At 44.1% G+C, this 12,496-nt stretch overlaps 1 protein-coding gene across 1 annotated transcript in view; it reads left to right on the top strand.

Moving 5' to 3' along the window:
- The window catches only part of LOC138566703 (adenosine deaminase domain-containing protein 2-like), a 1,803,535-nt gene that overhangs the window by 143,774 nt on the left and 1,647,265 nt on the right, over positions 1–12,496 (top strand). The gene's annotated exons all lie outside the window — the stretch shown is intronic.

The following is a 12,496-nucleotide window of genomic DNA, read 5'->3' as shown; positions in this document are numbered from 1 at the left end:
TCAATCAAAGAGGTCAAAGAAAATTTCCTCGGGGAAGAGGAAAAGGTGCTAGATCAGCCCCAACAACGGCATCTGTACCATCAGCCGCTGCTGCAGCTGCCTCAAAACCACTCTGAGGTTTTGACCCACAAGACCCCGGTAGGAGGCAGGATCTCACAGCATCTGAAAGAATGGCGGGGCATTACTTCAGATGCTTGGGCAATGGAAACGGTATCCCAAGGTTATTGCCTTCCTTTTCTAAAGAAACCTCAGAATCATCCTCCGGAATACAACTCTGCCAAGCATCTGGATCCGCTCCTGTTGCAGGAAGTTTTAACCCTGCTACAGAAAGGTGCAATAGCACATGTTCCTGTAGCGGAGAGAGGAACAAGGGTTGGTATTCCCCATACTTACTTATTCCAAAGAAAGACGGAAGACTGAGACCCATCTTGGACTTGAGAAACTTGAACAAGTTCTTAAGGAAGGACAAATTCAAGATGGTCACACTTTCTCAGATCTTTCAGGCTCTCCAACTACAGGACTGGTTGGTATCATTGGACCTTCAGGATGCTTACTTTCATATGCCAATCCATCTCAAGCACAGAAAGTACCTGAGCTTTGCAATTGGCAATTCTCACTATCAGTTTCGAGTTCTGCCATTCGGGTTGACCTCCGCCCCAAGAGTTTTCACCAAGTTGATGGCGGTGGTGACAGCGAGTCTCAGAAGAGGGGGGATTCATGTCTACCCCTATCTGGACGATTGGATGATCAGAGCACGTTCTCCAGAACAAGCCCTGGATCACCTGTCCAAGACTTGTCACTTTCTTCACAAACTAGGTTTTTCTCTGAATTTTAAAAAATGAAACATGATACCATCACAGAAGCTCCAATTTATAGGAGCAGTCCTGGATACCTGTTCGGGCAAAGCCTCGCCTCCCGAAGAGAGCTCACCACATTCTGCAGATGGTGACAAAGTTTCAGAATGCCCAGAATCTGCCGGCCTTCGATTTTCTCAGGTTGCTCGGTCTGATGGCATCCTGCATTTTCCTGGTGCCAGAAGCCAGATTGAGAATGAGATCTCTTCAATGGGCTCTCAGAACTCAATGGTCCCAGTTCTCAGGGGAAATGTCAGATCTACTGCAGATCCCAGCCCAAGTAGCACAGGATCTACAATGGTGGGCTTGCAGACATCATATCCTCAGAGGAGAATATTTTTGGCAACCATGGCCGGAGATAACAGTAGTGATGGACGCCTCACTCACGGGGTGGGGAGCCCACATCAACGACCTGACAATCAGCGGACGTTGGTCTCCATCGGAGTCCAAACTACATATCAATCTTCTGGAGTTGAGGGCAATCAGACTAGCGCTGAAGGCCTTTCTGCCCTCTGTACGGGGAAAGAATGTTCTGATAATGATGGACAATACAGTGGCCATGTACTACCTCAACAAGAGAGGAGGAGTAGGGTCACTACCGTTGTGCAGAGAGGCGATGCAACTCTGGTTCTGGGCAATACGAGAAGAGATCTCTATCAGCAATTCATCTAGCCAGAGAGCGAAACGCAACAGCGGACGCTCTGAGCAGGCAGAGCACAGTCTCTCACGAGTGGGAGATAGCTCAGGAAGTCATTCAAGAGATCTTCGCCCTTTGGGGAACCCCTCAAGTAGATCTGTTGGCGACCGGGTCAACCGGAGGTGCGAACTGTACTGCTCAAGGGAATCTCCCCCGACAGGAGCTCTAGGGGACGCGTTTGTGGTGGAATGGGAGTTCCAACTACTGTACATGTTTCCTCCAATCCCTGTGATCCCTCAAGTAATCAGGAGGTTGAGAAAGTTCGGGAAAACCATGATCCTAATTGCTCCGGATTAGGCTAGGAGAACGTGGTACCCGGACCTTCTCGACATGTCCATCTGTCCTCCAATACGTCTTCCAAGAAGAGAGGATCTTCTCTCGCGACAGGAAGGTCATGTTCTCCATCCGGAGATCAACACACTCAACCTTCACGCATGGCTTCTGAAAGGCTGAGATACAAGGATTGGGACCTTCCGGATGACGCGATGGAGATTTTGCTTTCGGCCAGAAGGCCAGCAACTAAGTCTCTGTATCGGTGTCATTGGAACAAGTTCAGTAGCTGGTGCAGAGAAAAGAATGTGGACCCTTTTCATTGTAATATCCCCACAATTATATCTTTTCTGTTACATTTGGCCAATCTGGGGCTCCAGGTTGGGACAATAAAGGGATATTTAGCAGCTCTATCCATCTTAAAGCACTCTTCTGAAGAAGAATCTTACTTTAAAATACCCTTGATAATTCAATGCCTACAAGGTTTAAATAATGTCTTTCCCCCAGTACTTTTCCAGGTTCCGGTATGGGATCTAAATCTAGTTTTAAAATTTCTCGCCTGTATTCCATTTGAGCCTTTACATTCTTGCCCACTAAGGCTCCTTACGTTAAAAACAATACTTCTTGTAGCATTGACATCAGCCCGCAGGATAAGTGAGTTGCAGGTGCTTTCGAGCAGACCTCCTCACACCATCTTTTATAAGGTAGTTCTTAGGGTTAAACCTTCTTTTCTGCCAAAAATTGTTTTGGATTTTCATCTGTCACAAAAGATCACTTTGCATAAGTTTTATCCTCCACCCCCTCATACAAGCAAGGAAGAGGCAAGACTTCATAGACTAGAACCCAGGAGAGCTCTTAGTTTTTACATATCTAGATTTGCAAAGATTCGCCAGTGTGACCAACTTTTCGTGGGATACACTGGACGTAAACTGGGCCTTCCGGTAACAAAACAAACTTTATCCAGATGGATAATCTTAGCCATAACAGAATGTTATAGATTGGCAGGAAAAGAACCACCTGATGGACTAAGAGCTCATTCGACCAGGGGCATGGCAATTTCTTCAGCATTAAAAAGGGGTGTCCCTGTGCAAGATATTTGTGCAGCAGCCACATGGTCATCTTTGCACATCTTTATAAAGCATTATGCATTGGACTCGACTTCTACTCAAGAAGGTCTGGTTGCAAAATCTGTACATGATTAAAAAAAGGATACTGTACTCCCACCTCCGAGACAAAACTGCTTTGGTAGTCTATCTAAGATGAGGAATACGTGGGAGGACACAATCCATTCGAAGAACAAGTTACTTACCAACTGTAACGTTCTTTCGATTGGATGTTCCTCCCACGTATTCCTCATCGACCCTCCCATCCTAACCCCACAGTACAGTTTACGTGTATTACACTCTAAACTCTTTTAGGGCTTGGGTCAAAAGAGGCATACCTTAAACGAAGTAAGATCCATGGACTAGATTATACGAAAAAACAGAACTGATGCCAACGCGCGTGCTCGAGGCTCTTATACGAGGGATGACGTCGATACTCGACGGATGCCACCGAGGGACATCGACGCCGCAACCTTGAGTGAAGCGCACTCTGCTGGAGAAAGAGAAAAAAAAATACGAGGGGAAACCTAAAGGTAAGGATATATCTAATGTGAGGAATACGTAGGAGGAACATCCAATCGAAAGACTGTTACAGTTGATAAGGAACTTGTTCTTCTATGGTTTGTCAGGAGCTGCATTCCTGGAGTAACGTGCACTGCGTTAATAACACCTGGGTTAGGGGGCACTATGCAGTGCCTTATTCACATGTTTCATCTTCAAGTCCTGAAGTAACACTGTACTTATTACATGAATGCCAAGGTTCCACTTGCATAGTTTGTGCGCATGCTGCACAAGTAAATTCCTTTGAGAATAGCACTGAATGCACACTCCATGTTAACTGATTGCATTTTTCCATAGTGCAGTACATAGCTTAACAAATGGCTCATATCTTGTACATTTCAATGCATCATCATGTTATATTGAAAGTGGGATTACAACCCGACTTCACTGCAAGTACACAAGTTAAATGTTTTGGGTTGATTTTGAATCCGCCCAGGCCATCGCCGTTCAGATTCCTACCCTGGCCAAGCATCAATTTAGAGCCATTACAATTTCCAAAACGGAGTTTATATACAGCATGCTTAAACATTTGCATAAGAGTGTGCAGCAATGAGGAATCTTTATCTTTTCTTGAAGCACACTTCACAGTGGAGAAACAGATTGCATCTCTCCTAGCCTGTGAGGATACAATGGAAGAGGCCATGCACTCTTTGATCGACAGCTCACAGTTAAGAAGAGTAAATACTGTTTTCTCTGCAGTCACTGTTTGCTACAGAAACCCTGCAAAAGGTCATGGACAACCAATTTCATTAGAACACAGACCTATTCACCAACTGGCTTGCTGTGTGGACTGCTCCTCGACTTTTGCTCCTCTGCTGATTTAGATGCTGAATCGTGGGTGTTTGTGACATGCAGCCTCCTGAAGTAACCAGTTTTCATTTCACAGCCGAATGCAAATTCTGTTTCCATCACCACATTGTTTTCTGACACACAAGAGAAGATTGGTAGGAAGCCATGAGTTCGCAAAGCCTAAAATATTGCTGAATCCGCAACTGTTGGAATCACAATCAGGCTCCAATGAATTGAAATCATACTGCTTTTATCTCGAGGCCCAAGTTTAAGCACACGTTATACGTACGTATTAGATGACCTCCACCTACAAATCACTGTCGGTGACAGAGGAACTCGTGTATTAGTCTGCCTCAAAGATCAACAATTCAAGCTTTGGACAATCTACACTAGCGGCCATAGGTTTAAAATCACAAAATCCAAGTCTAGTTGGATCAAAGTCAGGAGCCAATTTGTGTTGGATGTTGATTTCTAATGGGTTCTAAAAGACCCTGCCTTCTTACCTCGAGGCTGTGACCAGTGGTAGGAGTTGGAATTAGTCTGAATACCTCACATTAAATACATGTATTTATTTAGGTTTTTTCTTAGCCATAACCTCTGGTAGGAATTCATCTGAATGCTTCAAGTTAGATGCATTCATTAATTTGTTTTTTTAGCACCTACAATATGCTTCTAGGTGCTCATTTATGCAATCCTCAACTCATTTACTTGTATATGCAGTAATTATTACATACAGTAATTAGTCTTCACAATTGCTACAGTGTGCCTGCTTTACGTCATGCCACCAACATAAGCAGCTTGTAGAGCTCCTAAAAGTGTCACTGGGGGTTTTAAAGAGCTACAGATCTCTGCTGTCTTGAGGGGGGTGAAATGTGTCAGGTACTCTTTAACACAGATTTAATAGCCCATACAACCTGTATATTGTTAAAATGGGGGTAACGCGTTAAGACAAACTTTAGTAGCGTACAATGTGTGCACTGTATGTTGCGTTACCTCAGCTCTGTAACCGAACATGTGAGGGACAGGGCCTAGACTAGCAACCGTTTGTACGTTTGCCAGTTTAGCTACGAACAAGGAAATGGTTAGTTTCCTGTGATGACCCAGCTGGCTTGCAAACCACAAGGGTTTAGTTGGCAGTCTTTAGCTTTACACTTCTGATTGGTAGCTGATACACATAGCACAGGAAATCTCCATGAGCGGAAGATTCGGAATGGTCACTTTTTACATGTACAAGCTTGTGCCACATAGCTTGAGTGAGACATGGCTGGTAAAAGTTAATAAGATTCTACCTCTGATGGGGAAGGTTTTCCAACCTAGATTGCAGATTTTTTTTTATTTTTTAATGTTATAAATATTTTACCTCTGATTAAAGAAAGTAACATGTCACCCATTGACTATTAAAGAGGCGGACTATGCAGAGCAGCCATTTTACTGTTACAGATCCATATATAAATATATGAGAGGACCACAGACTTGCCGCACTTTGAAACAGGGGCTGGGACTGTGATGAATCACAGGAATGCGTCACAAAGGGGACGGTGGGGGACTGTCTCTGTGAGGCTAAGGATGCGAGCCTGCTCTGCAATACCCTCCCTACAGATAGAGGCAAGCGAGACCTCACAGAGAGAGACTCCTCGTTTGGGGACAAGGACTTCCATTCTAGTGAAGAACTACCTAGGGGCCATACCAATGATACACTTTTTCTACCATTCAGTAAAGAGAAATATGAAGAACATACTAAGATGTGTTATTGTAATCAAGAAATACTGGTTATCCCTTTAAGAGAAAACCTTGAACCTCATACAGAGATGAAGAGAAACCTAGTTGGAGGAATACATAATCGACAAACAATGAAATTACTTCATTTTTGCACTAGGGAGTGCACATGGCAGCACAATAAAGGAAAGAGGTGGAGACTGGTAAAGGGGAGAGAAAGCCAGCGAGATTCACGTTTGCTCGGCGTGTGCAGACAACGTGCAGCATCCTGTTTCATAGTGGAACCTGGAAGGAGACGCTGACACGCGTTGTCAGTCAGGGAAGCAGAGGTGGAAAGACACCAGCAAGGCGTCCTTAATGGAAGAATATAGGTGGCGGTGTGACTGAGAAAAAGAGGTGGATCCGTACGTCCATAAACCAGGCTGAGCCCACTGCAGAGCTGACACCAAGCATTTTGACGGAGGAAGAGCTGCAAAAACCGTGGCTGCAAACACTAAGTATACACGTTGTCCCAACCATGCGAGAACCCAGGTGACTATTTATTTTAAAAGGTTTTTATTAGCATTTATACATATATACACAGTAGCAACAGTGCTCTTTTGATCATAAAAGAACATACAATAGATAGAAAATCAGATTTGACGGGAAGCAGTGAGCTTTTTACAATGGGCTGAGTTTGAAGGACATTCTGATCAGGTTATGGACGCAGGTAAATGGAACAGTCATCTGGGACAATACATAAGTAGACATACATAGATTAAGGACAGTGAACATTAGACATTAAGTGCAGGTTGGCGGTACAGCTAACTGTTCAGGATGTGACTATGATGGGTGAAGTGCTAAAGTGAAGGCAAATGAAGTGAGGGAAAGAGGCAGGTTAGAGTCAAAGGTGAAAATGTTAGCTAGCAGGCAGATGAGGTATCTTAATTCTGAGGTCAGGAGGTAGGATTTTAGTGTGGACTTTTTCCTGGATATCTGGGGGAAGAGAACTCCATGCAAGTGGAGCAAGAAGAGAGGAGCGGAAGCATAGTGAGAGCGAGGAGCCACAAGGGTAGTCGAGGAGGCAGAGTGGAGATTACGAGAAGGCTTGTAAAGTTGGATAGAGGATAGAACCCATGGTGCCGTACCATGGATAGATTGTGAACCAGGAGAAGAAATTTAAATGTGGCCCTGTTTTGCATCCTCAGCCATCCAGCCTGGTGACGGTACGGGAAGTAGGTGTGAAGTGAGGGAGTTCAAAGAGAGTCCTGACAGCTAAGTTAATGATCTTGTTGAGAGAACAGAACACCTAATTTGAGAGACCAAAGAGGATGCTCGTCCAATTTAGAGAAGAAAAGAGTGGTTAAGAGATGCATGGTGGGTTTTCCTCATATTTAGGAGGTTGAGGCAAGCTGTTGTTCCATTTTTGGAGCTTTTAGTAGAGAAGGTATGCAAAGGGTCATATATGAGGTTGAGACTTCTAGCTGAGGAAGAGTAAGTGAGAGCTTCAGGTGGAACTGGGTAGGCGGAGGAAGAGATGAGTGCTTTTTGCAGGGAAGAAGAACCCCTCTGTTTTGGTACAGTTTAACATAAGCCATACAATATGTAAAGGAAGAAAGGCAGTTGGAAATTTTGATGGAGCAATCAGAAGCGAGTTGAGGAAAAAGAGAAGATGTGGGTATCGTCCGCAAAGAGTTGCTATGAGAACCCAAAGGAGGAGATTAGTGCTCCAAAAGCAGAGGTGTAGAGTTTGAAGAGTAGTGGACCCAAGGCTGAGCCTTGTGGAACAGTTGGAGATATCCCCAAAGATAAGGTGCGCATCAGGCCTTTTTACACACAGAAATCTTGTCAATATGGCCATTTTGATTCTTCCTTGCATACTGCTTACGTAGGCTATTTATAGCAGTACCCCCAAAAATCATGGCGTTCACTGGTGACAGCTCGGCCAGCACCAGATTGCAAATCCACTCTTTACTTTAGCAAGCCACACAGTTCCTTGAAAGAAGCAATTGTGATGGAACTGGTCTGTCTGTTCTATCAAGATAATACTTTCTGAGTAATGTAGAAGGGAATTTGTGTTTTGTTCAACTGCCCGCAGTTTGTAGGTTAGTGTTATTGAAGCATTTTGAATCATGAACATGCTTTTCATGTTGCTTTAGGACACGTATAGTATGTGTAAAATGAAAATTGTCTTAAACAAGGGCTACTTTTGTGCTTTCTTTCCCTCAGTTTTAATTAGCTTTAATAGAGACAACGCAGTTGCAGCAGCATGGATATTTCATACTTTGTGTTCTTTCCATCACAGAAGCACATACATTGCATTTAATGGCTTGGGGTTCTTGATGGCTTGAAGTTTAAGGAGTGCCTCCCAGCAAGACATTGTTTGGCATTAGTGTGAAGAATGAATTTATGAATATGCGTTTTTTATTTTTTTTAGTCCTAAAATTGCATGTGTTTGTGTGCATGCGCATGAATGAAAGGGCACTGTAAATAGTTTGTCGTCTTAGAGAGCAAGTTATTGCTGGGCATGTGGTCTGGACTTTACTTCAACTCCCTTTTTGACCACCCACCACAAGCGGGTATAATGAAAGCAAATAGAAGCAGTACTGTATATATTTTCAGTGGCACAGATTCTACCGGTACCTCTCAACAGGACTGTTATATATTTGGGCAAAGTAGCCTAATTTATCCACGGAGCTGCTATACACATGTCATGGCACGGTGGCAATTATTTGCAGGTGTGCTGATTGTATCACGCCCACATTTCTTAGCAGGACTGCTATATTTTGGGACAGTACCTGAATTTCTTAAGAGCTGCTGTAATGACAAAGCACACACATGTGTTCACATTTTCTGCAGTGAGCTGAAGTACTTAGCAGTGTCTGAGCTCTTCCCACCGGTATCATTTAGAAAATACTGAATCCCATTACTGCGAGGTAGAAAACCTTGCATGGCAAACCATGACTTTCCCACAAAATATAGTTGGGGGCGGGGGGCATTGGGTATTCAATAAAGTGGGTGGAGTCAACAATTTGGTATTTTCATGTAGATCCTTCCCACCATCCTTCTGATCTTGTGATGCACACTAGCGTTCAGTGTGAGAAGATGGCACTACTGTCATATACTTCAATCTCTCCTACTCAGGCTTGCGCTTTTCAAAACCTCTGCTTCTCCCATGTCCGATTACTGAGTCCCACTGCCAAAAATCGAGCACATTTCAAAGCCTCATTATGAATCTCATGACTCATGTAGGATAGTCCAAACAGGCTGAGAGCTTTTGAGAAGCCAGACATGTAAAGCAAGCCTGACATGGAACTGAAAGTGCCCTAAACCTGTGTGCCTTTCTGAGTCAACAGTCTGTTGGGAAAGGTAGCTCAGTGGCTCAATACCCCTGCTGCAGAAATCACTGTGTAACCTGTTAGTTCAAATCCTGTTGATAGGGGAGTTAAAACATCTGCATCAGAGGTATGTGTTTTAAGATGCAGTTAACATTCAATTGTTACAGAGCGGAATTAGCGTTTGACTGGTAAATGTTCAGTGATTCAGAACACATCTCATCGGGGCTGCCGTACCTTTAATGGCTCAGAACACACACATCTCATCAGGGCTGCTAAACTTGTAATGACTCGGACCACGTATCTCATCTGGGCTCTTATACTTGTAATGGCATAAAGTGCTGGTAAAACATCTGCATTCAAGCAAGTGCTGCATCTGTTGAGACAAACCTCGAACTCAATAATTCCCCGTCTAATGGCCATAAGGTTTGCACACATCTAAAAAGGAGCACCCAATGGTAAAGCTGCGCTAGATTTGTAAATGGAATATGCTTTCAGCTTTTTGAATATTCATTGGTGCGGTGTCAAAAGGCAAAAATGAGAGCGTAACTCTGAACTTAATCAATACAGGAGAACAAAGTGGGGGTTGGGGTATAGGCAGCGAGAACAGAGAACGTATCGGACGATCCAAATCAGGAATTCAAGCAATAGGAATAGAGACCAATGAACTACACAGCACTACAGACAGTGAGAAGGGAAACCAAGGTAAATAGGACGCACACACAATAGGAGTGAGGGATAAAAGCAGAGCAAAAGTGACAAATAGAGACAGTAAAATAAGAAAACGCGGATCAAAAGCATATGGTGAAAGCTAGAACTAAAAAATCCAGATTAGGGAAAGGCGGGCCATTAATTTAAGAGGTAGTGCCAAAAGATAATCCAAAGGAGTAGCAACCACGACCGGGAAAATGAAAAAACAGATATAGACCGAGTAATGACATCAGAGGAAGAGGAGTTTTACTGATACAGCACAATGTATGAGGGACACAGCAATAACTGAATGCAGAGATGGAAGAGACAGAGTAACAGACATCAAAACATGGCATAGCAACACTTAACAATGAGGGGCAGAACATCAGAACGTGAGAGCCAGAGGAAACAGAGTAGCAAAGGGAAGGAGAGTTGAGGCAAAAACATGGAGTGGCTGTCAAGCAAGTAGTGCCAGGTAGCAACAGTAGACCCGAGAGGTAGAGAAGCAATGCTGGTAGAGTGAGGGACTTGTTTTATGATGTAACTAGCTGGCATCTCTAGTAGTTATTAACAGAGTTTTAGTGTCCAAGTATAATGAAGAGAAGTTGGGTAGTACGCATCAACAAGTTCTTTGTCACCGTTTTGGGACACTGTTTTACTTGTACGAATAAATTGGATAGTTGTCAGACACTTTCTTCCTCTCCGGGGAAGGCAGAAACTAATTTTTACTCTCTTGAAATTTGATTTACTCTCTAATTCTAAATACTGGGAGTAGAATACGCCAAAATCGTATCTGGAGCACTAATTGGAGTGAGTTGACAGGTGTCGTTGCACCAGGAGACAGAGAATTGGTGAGGTGCAAGGTAGGATTCAATCCAGGCAAGTGCAAGTTCATGAATCCCAAGAAGAAAGAGTATTAAGGAGATCAGAGTGATCGACCGTGTCAAAGGCAGCAGACAGGTCAAGAAGAAATAGGATAGAAGATAGGTTGTAGCACTTTGCAGAGGTGATGAAGTTGGACACATTCATGAGGGCAGTTTCCATGGAGTGACGGGAGCTGAAACCTGCTTGTACGGGGTCTCTTAGGTTGTGGATGTCTACAGTGCTTAATTTGTAAAAATAAAAATAAGTGCCATGGGCCAAAACATCTATGATCTGATAAGTCATTTATAACGTACCTGTACACAAGTGTTTCTAGGCTCAATAATGCCGGCCTCGGAGGTCCGGCTCAGTGCTAGATTGGACCATCACACTGCTGGTGCTCCATGTCATATGTTTGGCGCTGCAGCAACTGCTGGCACGGGCTAGTAGTGGGATGGATGGGGAAGGAGCACACATAGGTTGAGGAAGTATAATACATTAAAGTTGGAAAACAATTGGTATGGTAGGTTTAGTGCTGTGCCGCTGCCGGGTCTGTGGGGTGCCGCTGCTGCAATGCAGCAGCCGAGGAGTCCGTGCCCCGGGTAACCGGCCCATCTTCTCTGATCTACCAAACACAGCGTCCGCGGAGCACTGGGAGCAGGTGAATGTTCCAAAGAAAAAATGCCAACAGCGAATGCTGGCAGTATTTGCAATGCTGCTGGCGGTATTGCGCGGCAAAGCAGTAATTTTCGAAGAATTATCATTTGACAGTGTTTTCTTTAATGGGCACCAAGAGCTGATGAGGTAAAAAAATGATTTGCTGAAATCATGCCCTAAACTCGCTGAAGGTGTTGCTGTATATCTGTACACATCTCCCCCCCCACCACCCCAGACCACTGCACCAAATTAAAGCCAAATCATTTAAGCTTGTCCCAGTAAACATTCCACCCGATTTGCCCTCTCACAATAACATCCCCATCTCCAGGTTTGAATTCACCCCGATCTCCACAGTGGAAACGCTAAAAATCATCAATGGTCTAAAACCATCCAGATGTCAATTTGACATCTGCCATGCAACCAACAACGACGATTGTGCTGAGAAACTTGCACCATTTATCACAACTCTAATCAACAACTCCAGCAATGTACCAATCACTACGGTGCAATTTGCTCTTGAAAAACCTAGATAGTCGCGTACCTACAAATACAAAAATATTTGGAAACCCACAACCTCTTAGGCCTCTGCCAATCAGGCTTCCGTCTCGGCCACAGGACAGAAACGGCCCTACTTGACCTTAAAATCCAAATGGATCAAATAAAGGATAAAGACGACCTAGCAATTCACCTCCTCCTAGACTTGTCCCCTGCATTCGACTTAGTCAACCACAATATCCTCTGTCAACACCTGGAACCCGCAGCCCATTTCACAACTATAGCTATAAAAGGGATCAAATCTTTCCTGGCAGACTGGACCATAGTCTTTTCTCCCACTGCAGCAGCACAACCTGTCCCCGTCACGTGTGGAGTACCACAAGGTTCTTGTGTCTCCCCCACTCTCTGCAATGTGTTCACTAAGCCGATTTGCGACTTCCTTGACAAATTGGGCGCCACATACACTAACTATGCTGATGGCACCCAAAT

Source organism: Ambystoma mexicanum, chromosome 2p, assembly GCF_040938575.1.
Source record: "Ambystoma mexicanum isolate Mex_15411 chromosome 2p, UKY_AmexF1_1, whole genome shotgun sequence".
NCBI classification, from domain to species: Eukaryota; Metazoa; Chordata; class Amphibia; order Caudata; family Ambystomatidae; genus Ambystoma; species Ambystoma mexicanum.
The sequence above is the reverse complement of the archived record's forward strand: the minus strand, read 5'-3'. Positions and strand labels throughout refer to the sequence as shown.